This window comes from Arachis stenosperma, chromosome 6 (assembly GCF_014773155.1).
Source record: "Arachis stenosperma cultivar V10309 chromosome 6, arast.V10309.gnm1.PFL2, whole genome shotgun sequence".
Taxonomy (NCBI): Eukaryota; Viridiplantae; Streptophyta; class Magnoliopsida; order Fabales; family Fabaceae; genus Arachis; species Arachis stenosperma.
The window spans coordinates 85976853-85986835 of NC_080382.1; positions in this window are offsets into that span (position 1 = coordinate 85976853).

Consider the following 9983-nt stretch of genomic DNA (forward strand, 5'->3'; position numbering starts at 1 on the left):
TTCTCGTCAAGTATTAGCTCCATCACTTATTTCCTCAAGTACCCAACCACAACTTAGCATGACTGGCATTTCAAATCAACGTTTCCAAATCCATCATTTAGGACAATTCCTTATCTATTTAAATCAAAGGAACTAAAAGTCACGGGTTCAATCCGTTTCACCAAAAATCCAGAAATTAACCAACTATATAACAAACACAACACATCATTCTCAACAGAAAATCATTTACATCACAGGCACTTATCCATTTGTATTAAGGCAAATCCTTACTCGGACCATCCAGTTTGCTTCTCAGTCTAATATTAAGCTTGACATTCCCAGTTTTACTGTATAGGCGGTATTATAAAATCACGCACTGTCCTTTAAGCTTGATGATAATAATTACCTCAATCTTACTGTCGCAATCGGCCCGCATCCTGACTCTCTCCTTGTTGGCAATTTCTTGATACATGCCCTGGTAACCCGCACTTGTAACATACGCCTAGCCCCAATCGGCAAGGCCTATTTGGGTGATGACTTCCACACCTCTGACAGCTCAGAACATTAGAAGCAGCCGCTGCCCGTTTTCCCTTACCATTCCTTTGGGACTCCTCACTCGTCGCAAAGTTATTCCGTCCTTGGGGAAAGTGTTGTATGTATCCCCTCTCCTTAAACTCTCGACCCCTTGGTGCAAATTCTTGGTTGTGCTCTCTATGACTTCCTTCCTCTGTAACCCTCCTTTTCACACACTCTTCAGCAATTCTGCTCTTATTTACCAACTCTGAAAAAGTTCGGATCTCCATTGGTCCCACTGAACTCAAGATGTCGCTCCGGAGCCCTCCTTCATACTTAATGCATTTCCATTCCTCGAAGTCTTCCGGAGCTCCCTGACACATGCGGAAAAACCTGAATAGCTCCTCAAATTTGTCTGTATACTCAGATACGGACATAGCACCTTGCTTCAGCTGCAGTAACTCCAATTCCTTGGCTGTTCTGGCAGAATTCGGAAAGTACTTCTTATAGAATTCCACCTGGAAGGCATCCCAAGTGATAGGATCATTCCCCTGTTACAGGAGACGTCGAGCCCCTTGCCACCAATGCGATGCTTCCCCCGTGAACAGATAGGTAGCAAATTCAACACGCTGCTCTTCAGGCACCAACTACACTTGCAGTGCTCACTCCATGGCCTGAAACCAAGTATCAGCTTCAGTCAGATTGGTGGTTCCCTTGAACTTAGGTGGATTAACCTTTAAGAAAGTTGCCAGTGTCATCGGGCCCTGAGCTTCCCTTCTGCCATTGCCATTATTGTTTATCTGTTGCCCAAGAGTCTCCGCAGTGGCTTGCATAGCAGCAGCCATATTCTCCAACGCCGCCATAAGGTTTAATGGGTTATTCGAGTTGATTTCCGGTTCCTGTGTACTAGCACGATCTTTCTCACGTCCCCGACCGGGTCCACGAGGCGCCATCTGGTTCCTATACACACCAAACAATCGATATCAAGTTGATCAGTCTCAATATCGGTAGTATAATGCTTCAAAGTACCAAAGGTACACTCATGGAATTCATGCTAGATGTATCGGTTAGATACCCTAACTAGAACAGGCACAGACTCATAGTATGCATTGAAGCATAAGCAGTTCCATCCCTCAGACTCACGAGGACGAACTGCTCTGATACCATAATGTAACACCCTAATATTCAAATCCTTATGCTCGAGTCATAAGTCAATAATATTTGATGAGCGGATAATTTGTACGCTTTTTGGCATTATTTTTAGTATGTTTTTAGTATATTTTAGTTAGTTTTTAGTATATTTTTATTAGTTTTTAGTTAAAATACACTTTTCTAGACTTTACTATGAGTTTGTGTGTTTTTCTGTGATTTCAGGTATTTTCTGGCTGAAATTGAGGGACCTGAGCAAAAATCTGATTCAGAGACTGAAAAGGACTGCAGATGCTGTTGGATTCTGACCTCCCTGCACTCGAAGTAGATTTTCTGGAGCTACAGAAGCCCAATTGGCGCGCTCTCAACGGCTTTGGAAAGTAGACATTCTGGGCTTTCCAGCAATATATGATAGTCCATACTTTGTCCAAGATTTGATGGCCCAAACCGGCGTTCAAAGTCACCTTCAGAATTCCCAGCGTTAAACGCCGGAACTGGCACCAAAGTGGGAGTTAAACGCCCAAACTGGCACAAAAGCTGGCGTTTAACTCCAAGAAGAGTCTCTACACGAAAATGCTTCATTGCTCAGCCCAAGCACACACCAAGTAGGCCCGGAAGTGGATTTTTATGTCATTTACTCATCTTTGTAATTCTTAAGCTACTAGTTCCCTATAAATAGGACCTTTTACTATTGTATTGGACATCTTGGTAGCTATCTTTAGTCTTATGCTATTTTGGATCATGGGGCTGGCCTCACGGCCATGCCTAGACCTTGTTCTTATGTATTTTTAACGGTGGAGTTTCTACACACCATAGATTAAGGTGTGGAGCTCTGCTGTACCTCGAGTATTAATGCAATTACTATTGTTCTTCTATTCAATTCAGCTTGTTCTTGTTCCAAGATATCACTTGTTCTTCAAATTGATGAATATGATGATCCGTGACACTCATCATCATTCTCACCTATGAACGTGTGACTGACAACCACCTCCGTTCTACCTTAGATTGGGTGGATATCTCTTGGATTTCTGATACATGACGCATGGTTGCTGCTCGCCTGACAAACGAGCGCTCGCCTGACAACCGAGCCATCCATTCCGTGAGATTAGAGTCTTCTTGGTATAAGCCAGAATTGAAGTCCGCCTGACTGAGATTTACAAGGTGACCATAGCTTGCTTCATACCAACAATCTCCATGGGATCGACCCTTACTCGCGTAAGGTTTATTACTTGGACGACCCAGTACACTTGCTGGTTTGTAGTGCGAAGTTGTGATAAAGAGTTGAGATTGCAATTGTGCGTACCATGTTGATGGCGCCATTGATGATCACAATTTCGTGCACCAAGTTTTTGGCGCCGTTGCCGGGGATTGTTGAGTTTGGACAACTGACGGTTCATCTTGTTGCTTAGATTAGGTATTTTATTTTTCAGAATTTCTTTAATAATGAATTCTATAGTTTCATGATGATATGTTGAAGTCTGGCTGGCTGTGAAGCCATGTCTAATGTTATTGGACCGAGGTTTCAACCTATCATCACAAGAGCTTGTTGATTTCTATCAATCTTGCTGTTGGAGCAATGATCTGCTATGGCTTGGCTGGCCATTGGCCATGTCTAGTGTTTTGTACCAGAGCTTTCTTTGAAAGCTTGGCTGGCTGTGAAGCCATGTCTAATTCCTGGACCGGAGTCTTAGACTAGCATTGCAATGATTCCTGGAATTCTCATTAAGAATTCTGAAACCTTTATTTTCTTTTTTTCATATAATTTTCGAAAAAAGCACAAAAAAATTACAAAATCATAAAAACCAAAAAAATATTTTATGTTTCTTGTTTGAGTCTAGTGTCTTATTTTAAGTTTGGTGTCTTGCATGCATTGTTTATTTGATCTTGGTTCTATTTTCAAGTCAATAATACAGGAAACTGAAGATTCAGTACATGCAGCAGAGGAATTACACAGAAAAAGCTGGGCGTTCAAAACGCCCAGTGAAGAAGGAAAACTGGCGTTTAAACGCCAGCCAGGATACCTGGTTGGGCATTTAACGCCCAAAAGGGTAGCATTTTGGGCGTTAAACGCCAGAATGTGCACCATTCTGGGCGTTTAACGCCAGGATGGCACAAGAGGAAAGATTTTGTTTTTAATGCAAATTTTTTTCAAGTTTTCAAAGTTTTTTAAAATCAAATCTTTTTTAAATCATATCTTTTTAATCACATCTTTTTCAAAATAGTTTTCAATCATATCTTTTTTATTTCTAATTTCAAAATCTTTTTCAAAAATCACTTGATTTCTTTTCCACTTTTGGTTTTCGAAAATTAATTAATGTTTTTCAAAATGTTTTTTTTTAAATCTTTTTAAATTATTTTCGAAAAACTCTTCCTCTCTTCTCACATCCTTCTATTTATGGAGTACCACTCCTCCTCAATGCACAATTCGAACGCTATCCGACTAAGTTCGAATTCTTCTGCCTCTTCCTTCTATTTTTCTATTCCTCTGACACCTCAAGGAATCTCTATACTGTGACATAGAGGATTCCATATTTTCTTGTTCTCTTCTCTTTCATATGAGCAGGAGCAAAGACAAAGGCATTCTTGTTGAGGCTGATCCTGAACCTGAAAGGACCTTGAAGCGAAAGCTAAGAGAAGCTAAGGCACAATTCTCTGTAGAGGACCTAACAGAAATCTTCAAAGAAGAAGAACCTATGGCAGCCGAAAACAACAAGAATGTCAACAATGCAAGGAAGGTGCTGGGTGACTTTACTACACCTACTCCCGACTTCTATGGGAGAAGCATTTCTATCCCTGCCATTGGAGCAAACAACTTTGAGCTTAAGCCTCAATTGGTTTCTCTAATGCAACAGAATTGCAAGTTCCATGGACTTCCATTGGAAGATCTTCATCAGTTTTTGGCTGAATTCTTTCAAATCTGTGACACTGTCAAGACTAATGGGGTTGACCCTGAGGTCTACAGACTTATGCTATTCCCTTTTGCTGTAAGAGACAGAGCTAGGATATGGTTGGACTCACAACCTAAAGAAAGCCTGAACTCTTGGGAAAAGCTAGTCAATGCCTTCTCAACACCAAACTTAAATTGTTGCTTGTCCTCAAGCAACTGAAAATCAAATAAGATAAAAAGAAGAGAATATGCAATGAACTCCAAAAACATCTATGAAGATCAGTATTAATTAGATGAGCGGGGCTTTTAGCTTTTTGCCTCTGAACAGTTTTGGCATCTCGCTTTATCCTTTGAAATTCAGAATGATTGGCTTCTTTAGGAACTCAGAATCCAGATAGTGTTATTGATTCTCCTAGTTAAGTATGATGATTCTTGAACACAACTACTTTATGAGTCTTGGCCGTGGCCCAAAGCACTCTGTCTTCCAGTATTACCACCGGATACATACATGCCACAGACACATAATTGGGTGAACCTTTTCAGATTGTGACTCAGCTTTGCTAGAGTCCCCAATTAGAGGTGTCCAGGGTTCTTAAGCACACTCTTTTTGCCTTGGATCACAACTTTATTTCTTTTTTTTTCTTTCTTTTTCTCTTTCTCCCTTCTTTTTTTCGTCTTTTTTTTTTGTATTCACTGCTTTTTCTTGCTTCAAGAATCATTTTTATGATTTTTCAGATCCTCAGTAACATGTCTCCTTTTTCATCATTCTTTCAAGAGCCAACAACTTTAACATTCATGAACCACAAATTCAAAAGACATATACACTGTTTAAGCATACATTCAGAAAACAAAAGTATTGCCACCACATCAAAATAATTAATCTGTTATAAAATCTGAAATTCATGCAATTCTTCTCTTTTTCAATTATGAACTTTTTTTCATTTAAGAAAGGTGATGGATTCATAGGACATTCATAACTTCAAGACATAGACACTAAGACACTAATGATCATAAGACACAAACATGGACAAACATAAGCATTAATTTTCGAAAAACAAAAAAATAAAGAACAAAGAGATTAAAGAACGGGTCCACCTTAGTGATGGCGGCTTGTTCTTCCTCTTGAAGGTCTTATGGAGTGCTTGAGCTCCTCAATGTCTCTTCCTTGCCTTTGTTGCTCCTCTCTCATGATTCTTTGATCTTCTCTAATTTCATGGAGGATGATGGAATGTTCTTGGTGCTCCACCCTTAGTTGTCCCATGTTGGAACTCAATTCTCCTAGGGAGGTGTTGATTTGCTCCCAATAGTTTTGTGGAGGAATGTGCATCCCTTGAGGCATCTCAGGGATTTCATGATGAGAGGGGTCTCTTGTTTGCTCCATCCTTTTCTTAGTGATGGGCTTGTCCTCATCAATGAGGATGTCTCCTTCTATGTCCACTCCAACTGAGTAACAGAGGTGACAAATGAGATGAGGAAAGGCTAACCTTGCCAAGGTAGAGGACTTGTTCGCCACCTTATAGAGTTCTTGGGCTATAACCTCATGAACTTCTACTTCTTCTCCAATCATGATGCTATGAATCATGATGGCCCGGTCTAGAGTAACTTCGGATCGGTTGCTAGTGGGAATGATTGAGCGTTGGATAAACTCCAACCATCCCCTAGCCACAGGCTTGAGGTCATGCCTTCTCAATTGAACAGGCTTCCCTCTTGAATCTCTCTTCCATTGGGCGCCCTCTTCACAAATGACTTGTGAGGACTTGGTCCAACCTTTGATCAAAGTTGACACTTCTAGTGTAAGGGTGTTTATCTCCTTGCATCATGGGCAAGTTGAATGCCAACCTTACATTTTCCGGACTAAAATCTAAGTATTTCCCCCGAACCATAGTAAGCCAATTCTTTGGGTCTGGGTTCACACTTTGATCATGGTTTTTGGTGATCCATGCATTGGCATAGAACTCTTGAAGCATCAAGATTCCGACTTGTTGAATGGGGTTGGTAAGAACTTCCCAACCTCTTCTTCGAATCTCATGTCGGATCTCCGGATATTCACTCTTTTTGAGTTTGAAAGGGACCTCGGGGATCACTTTCTTCAAGGCCATAACTTCATAGAAGTGGTCTTGATGCACCCTTGAGATGAATCTCTCCATCTCCCATGACTCGGAGGTGGAAGCTTTTGCCTTCCCTTTCCTCTTTCTAGAGGTTTCTCCGGCCTTAGATGCCATAAATGGTTATGGAAAAACAAAAAGCAATGCTTTTACCACACCAAACTTAAAAGGTTTGCTCATCCTCGAGCAAAAGAAGAAAGAAGAGAAGAGAAGAAATAGAGGAGATGGAGGAGGCTTATGTTTCGGCCAAAGGGGGAGAAGTAGTGTTTAGGGTGTGGAAAAATGAGGGAGTGAAGATGGGTTATATAGGGTGAAGAGAGGGGTAGGTTTCGGTCATGTAAGGGTGGGTTTAGGAGGGAAAGTGGTTTGAATTTGAATAGTGAGGTAGGTGGGGTTTTATGAAGGATGGATGTGAGTGGTGAAGAAAATAGTGGGATTTGATACTTGAGGGGTTTTTGGGGAAGAGTGGTAGAGGTGATTGGTGAATGGGTGAAGAAGAAGAAGAGAGAGGGTGGTGGGGTAGGTGGGGATCCTGTGGGGTCCACAGATCCTGAGGTGTCAAGAAAAAGTCATCCCTGCACCAAATGGCATGCAAAAATGCATTCTGAGCCAATTCTGGCGTTAAACGCCGGGCTGGTGCCCATTTCTGGCGTTTAACGCCAAGTGCTTGCCCTTTTCTGGCGTTTAACGCCAGTCTGGTGCCCCTTTCTGGCGTTAAACGCCCAGAATGGTGCCAGACTGGGCGTTAAACGCCCATCTGATAGCCTTACTGGCGTTTAAACGCCAGTAAGTTCTCCTCCAGGGTGTGCTGTTTTTCTTTCTGTTTTTCATTCTGTTTTTGCTTTTTCAATTGATTTTGTGACTTCTCATGATCATCAACCTACAGAAAACATAAAATAACAAAGGAAATTAGATAAAATATAACAAAGGATATACGTGAAATCTTAATTTTTACGTATCAAGTTTGGTGTGGAAGATTCAACCCTTGCAAGTGAATTTCAATGGCCTCATCATCAAGGGATAGGAGAGGAGATGAAGGACAAGACACCTTTGATCAAAGAAGATTCAAATCCAAACACAACGAGCGTATCTTCAGCTGGATGTCAAGCAAAGATGTTGTTCCAGAGTTACCATTCAAGCTAAGAAAAGATGAATACCCTGAAATACAAAAAATAATCAGAAAAAGAGGATGGGAGCTTCTCTGTGACCAACCTCAAGAAGTGAGCATGCTTCTCATCCATGAGTTCTACACTAATGTGATAAGAGAATATGGTGATGAAGAACCATACATGAGTTATGTAAGAGGTGTGACTGTTGATTTTAGCCCGAACACCATCAACAGGGTGCTAAAGGTCAAGTCAAAACAATTCAAACGAGCCAGCTATGAAGAAAGGGTTGAAAATGACCCAAGATATGTGGATGTGGTGAGTGACTTATGCAGAATAGGCACGGATTGGGTGTTGGATTCACATGGACAACCACTCAAACTTCGGAGAGGTGATCTCATACCTCAAGCATAAGGATGGCATGACATAGTGAGGAGGTCATTGATCTTCACTTCAAATAATTATGAGGTAACGGTGAATAGAGCAATAATGATCCATTGCATAATGAAAGGAGGGGAAATCAATGTTGGAGACATTATAGCCAAGAACATCATTGACATAGCTCAAAAGGTCAAACAGGACAGCTGGCTAGGATATCCTAGTACTATTCTGCGCCTATGTGAAGAAGCTGGAGTACCTCTGGAAGAATTTGGAGAAACTGATGTGGTCTCTGTTGGAAAACCTCTTACCCGAGAAAGGTTGGAATTCATCACCACAACCCAATTGGAAAGGCAACCTTTAGCAAGAAGGAAGAAAAGGAAAGAAGTAAGACAAGAGGAGGAGCCTCAAGAAATGGAAGAACCCCATACTTTAAACATGAACCAACTCCAAGCCGCCTTGGAAGGAATTTCTGGGCAATATTCACAAATTCAAAGAAGCCAAGAGGAACAAGCTCAACAACAAAGGGACCTTTGGCAATTGATGGATCAACAAAGAGGGGTTCAAGTTCAATGGATGAACCAACAAAATGAATACCAAGCACACATGATGGAACTACAACAAGAACAATATGCCAAGATGCATGAAGCCATCAACAATTCAACTGTTGAATATGGAAAAGCCATGGAGAAAGTAATACAAGAACAAGCTCAACTAAGGAAAGAGCAAGCTCAGCAAAGGGAGCTTCTCCATAGGTTGGATGCTAGACATGATACATTTCACAAAGATTTCAATGAAAGCAGAATGTTCAGGGAAGCCAGGCATAAAGACAGACTTGACTATGATATATGCACCCAAGAAAAGCTCAGTTACCTCTGTTCCACACCCCCATTACTCAACCCACAAATTAAAACCTTTAATGAAGCTCGCAAGATATTTGAAGAGCAGGAACTTGCAAGGGTGAGATTTAATCAACAGAGGCTAAAGGAGACAATGATTAGCTCAGGAATTTGGCAAAGAGAAGAGGGGGATTCAACAACAAAGCAACAAGGAGAGCTAAGAAGGAAAAAGAAAGAAGATTCAAAGGGGGATTCAACAACAAAACAGCAAGGAGAGTTGAGGAAGAAAAAGAAAGAAGACCCAAAGGGCAAAGGAAAGCAAGGAGAATCAAGCAAAGAAAAAGGGACATGAAGACTAAAGGTGGTGAAGTTCCTTTGTTTTTCTTTATGTTTTATTAAATAAAGAAGATGTATGTCTGAAATATGGTATACCTTCTAGGATGCATTTTCTTTTTGAAGCATTGTCTTTTATGTTGCCCACTCCATGCATCACCACTCACATATTTGGAATGGTTGCTTGTCTTAAGTACTTTTACTTGTCAATGGAATAAAAGATGTAGTTTGAGCAAGAACAGAGAGAATTCTAGCTTAAAAAGAATCATGTTGTCCCATGAGAAAAGTGCTAGCATACATGCATTTATTGTGAAAGAGTTAAGGCTCAATGAACTCAAAAGAATGCTTGCTTATACAAGACTAGTTCGGTTAAGGATCACAAAGACTTTATCAGTAATAGCACAAATAACCTTGACAATAAAGAAAACAGAAGACAAAGAATGAAAGGCTAGGCATCAATGACAAAGTTTGGATATGTGTCTGTGGTGATTGATGTTAAGAGACATACTTGGGCTAGTAAATCCGAGGGGTGCTTCATCACCCGATAACTTGAGTTAACTAACTCGGGATTATCGATTGAAAACTCACAATCAAGAGTAGCTCTATAACAGAACATTTAGCAACCCAAAGAGGTGCTGGACACCACTATCCAAATAAAATTTCAATGTTATATGCCTGTGATTGAATGTGTTAA